Source organism: Myotis davidii, unplaced genomic scaffold, assembly GCF_000327345.1.
Source record: "Myotis davidii unplaced genomic scaffold, ASM32734v1 scaffold358, whole genome shotgun sequence".
In the NCBI taxonomy this organism is placed as follows: domain Eukaryota; kingdom Metazoa; phylum Chordata; class Mammalia; order Chiroptera; family Vespertilionidae; genus Myotis; species Myotis davidii.
In genome coordinates, this window is record NW_006290768.1 from 453,943 (window position 1) to 457,540 (window position 3,598).

The 3,598-nt window shown below is 59.7% G+C and overlaps 1 long non-coding RNA gene across 1 annotated transcript in view; it reads right to left on the minus strand.

Annotated features, from left to right (window-relative positions):
- Positions 1–3,351, minus strand: part of LOC107183103 — a 22,290-nt gene extending 18,939 nt beyond the window's left edge. Inside the window, exons 1-2 of the long non-coding RNA XR_001513878.1 lie at positions 3,208–3,351; positions 523–528 (exon numbers count right to left, since the gene is read on the minus strand). This is a non-coding gene — a long non-coding RNA (uncharacterized LOC107183103). The remainder of the gene's footprint in view (positions 1–522; positions 529–3,207) is intronic.
- Positions 3,352–3,598: the final 247 nt, after the last annotated feature.

Genomic DNA, 3,598 nt, shown 5'->3' on the forward strand with positions numbered 1-3,598 from the left:
GCCACGTCCTCCCGCCTCTGGGCTTCCTCCCATGGCCTCCCCCATCCCTGTCCAGCCCACAGCCTCCTCCCTCCACCCTGCCCTCCGCTAGACCGCCCCCAGCCGCTGGGTGTGGGTGAGGGGGGACCTCTGTTCCACTCTGTCCCTGCCTCCCCTTCTCTCAGCCGCGTCTCCACACCTGCTCCCGCCTACACAGGCTCACTCCTCTCACCTCTTCCTCCTGCTCCTCTCCCCGCCTTTCCTCCTTCCGAGGCTTCCTCTCCTCACCCCTCCCCCCCCCCCCCCCCCCCCCCCCCCCCCCCCCCGCCCTCTCCCCGCCTCCAGCGCCTCTCACCTCCTCCCCCTCTCCTGCCCACCCCACTCCTCACTCCTCTGTCCCGTGCCTTTCGCTCCCACCTGCTCCTGGCTCTCTCTCCCTTCTCTCCCCACATCCTCTCCCTTCTCTTTCCCATCCTGCTTCCTGGCTCTTTCTCTTGTTCTGCTTCTGCTCTCTCCCTCCTTCAGAGCCACGTGCCGCCAAACCGCTCCCTCTCGTCACCTCCCTGTCCTGCTCCCCCTCCCGGTCCTTTTCCCGCTTCTCTTGCCCCTCATTCTCTCTCCTTTCTCTCCCTCCTCTCTTCTCCTCTCCTCCACCCGAGCTCTCCCTCCTCCTCCCCATCTCTTTCTCCCACTTCTGCCTTCTCTTGTATCCCCCTTCCCTCCCTGCTCCCCTCTCTACTCCCCCCTCAGCTGTCCTCTGAGCGCCCCCATCTCCTCCTTCTCCCCTCTCCTGTTCCCTGCACTTTCTCCCCATGTCTTCTCCTCCCTTCTCTCTTCCATCTCTTTTCTCTCCTCCCTCCCTCTTCCTTTGAGTTCTCGCCTCTGAATCTCTCCTTTTCTTCTTCTCATCTCCCTTTCTCTGTCTTCTCATTTCTCTCTTTGTCTCCCCCTCTCCTTTCCATCTTATTCCTTTTCTCCTCCATGAATCTGCGCCCCCCCAACCCAGGGGTTATCCCCTTCCAGCAGCCTCCCTCCCTCACTCTGTGCCTTGTCTCCACCCAGCCTCTGTCCAGGGCCCCCCCATCCCTGCCCCCGACCCCTCTCCCACCCCAGGGCTCCCCTCTCACCCTGCACCCCCTCTCCTGTTCCCAGAGCGCTGAGGTTCCCAAGTTCTGAGCGGGAGGGGAGCCACCAGGGGTCCTCGCGGGCTTCCTGGAGGCGGCGGGGCGGCCAAGCCAGAGCCCCGGGGTGGGAGGACCCCTGTGACCCCCATTTTCTCTCTTCTCTGCCTGTCCGGGACGCTGGACACTGCCTGGAGGAACCAGACCTGCCCCAGGCCCAGGACGCAACAAACGGAGAACAAGCTCAGAGACTGGGAGCAAGCTGCCTAAAGACACACAGCACGTGAGTGGCAGGGCCAGGGCTGGGTTCCCACCCCCCCGCCCCCCACTCTCCTAGGGGTGGCCGGGAATGGGCTCCCTCACTTTGCTGACCCCTGGACTCCTGGCTGAGCTCACCGAGAAGAGGGCTACTCCTTCCTGCTCCATCCTCCTGCCCAGCCCCCACCGCCTCCTCTCCCCAGGCCGCGGGGAGGACCTGGCCGGGCTCTCCCTGCAGAGGAGACAACAGGCGCCCAGTGTTCCCGGGACCGCATCTGCCGGGACCCAGGCTCCGTGGGAACCCGACCTTCCCCGAAGGACCGGACGCCAGCGCCCCCTGCTGGGCGCGTCTCTCCGGGAGGGGTGCCGCCGGGGTCGGCTTGAGGCCAGAGACAGTCTCGGCGTGAAGTCCTCTGCCTCCACCTAGTGGCAGAGGGTGGAACTGCAACCCAGCTGTATTAGACATGGAACTGGTGCCAGCAAAAGGCCGACAGTGACTACAATGCAGGATCCGGAGGGGGCGCTAGTGGGGAAGGAGGGGGAAGGGAGGATTCCCCAAAATTCTGTAACAATAAAACCCTCTTATACAGCATACTCGGCATCATACCCAGCTTCCTGTGTGTGTGCCAATTAACCCTCTGGACTTCAAGTCATGCTGGGGGTAGATTCTCTCCAGTGTTGCCATGGAGATGCATATGGGGCGGTATGGGAAACAAAGGAAGGTGGGATTTGGTGTACAGTTTGCTTGGAAGTCTCTAAGAATTGGGACAAACTGAGTGTGTTTTCTTCGTAATGACACTGTTACAATCCTTACTGAATGGAAATGGGTGCAAAGGTGAATGACAGCTAAAAGGACCCCAACAATTGGCCCCTGGTCCTCACCATGGAGTCCCATCTGCAAGATCTGCTTCCTGTACAATTGCTTCCAGAAGCCACAGGCTACAGTGCACCATTTTGGGTAGTAAAGGGGCTTTTAAAAATACTAAAATTAGGCATAAAGTCTTTAAAAATATTTTCTTGATTTAGTTTTATATTCTTGTGCTCTCCTGTGGTTTCAGCATTAGTTTAGTTTATTTTTAAATATATTTTTATTTATTTTGGATAAAGAGAGGGCTAGGAACATCAATCATGAAAATCACTGATGGGAATGTGCCCTACTGGGACTCTAACGGTGACCTCCTCGTTCATAGGTCAATGCTCAACCACTGAGCCACACCAGCTGGGTGCCTTAGATATCATTAAAAAGTTGTCAAACCCTATGCTAAGGACCCCCAAATGCCAATGCGAAGCTCTAGGCTGGGGAAGGGGTTCCCCAATGCCAGAGAGCGGATGACATTGTGTAGGGCGGAGAGGGCCCTCCAAGGGGTGAGAAAGGACATTGGGAAACGGGCAATCACTGAGTTACCTTGTAGGTGCCCCTCCCCCCTCAGACCAGAGGTCAGGAGGCTGGGGAGGCCGGGGTGGGTGTCCAGGAGGAAAAATGAAGGCTGAGCTCAGTGGAGAAAGAAAAGAAGGGGCAGAGCAGAAAGCGGGGGGGCGGGGGGTACTGTGGGGAGGCGGAGAGGGCAAGAACTGTGCCTGCAGCCCTGCCTGGTGGCAGCTAAGTGACTCCAGGCCTCAAAGGCCCAGCTGAGGGACTGGGACTGGTCCTGGGGGCACTGGGCAGCCATAGCTGTGAGCCGGAGAGGAGTGGGGCCCGCTCAGCGGGCAGAAAAGCCCCCATGAGGGGGATGGACGGAGAGGGAATGATGGCGGCCAGGTGGAGGTGGGCTGAGGGTCCAGGCGGGGAAGGATGAGCCCAGGGCTGTGGTCATGGGGACACGGGTGGAGGGAGGAGGCAGAGAGGAACGGAGGCAGGGAGCAGCGCTCCGGTCTGCGAGGCTGGTAGGTGGCGGCACCACTCACTGGAACGAAGGCCCCCAGCAGCGCTGATGGGCGACGGTGGCACCGGCTTCCTCCGTGGCACCTGAGGCACCGAGGGCACCCGGCAGTGCGGCCGCACCTACACGCAGGAGCAAAGCCACGCAGGTACCTGGGGATTCCCGCAGGAAACCCAAAGGGCCACTGATGGGCCCCAAGAAATCCGCGTGAGCCAGTCCACAAGTGAGGACCCACTTCATTTCGTTTTTAATACATTTTTATTGAGTTCAGAGAGGAAGGGAGAGGGGAAGAGGGGGAGAGGGGGAGAAACGTCAGTGATGAGAATCATTGATTGGCTGCCTCCTGCACGCCCCACACTG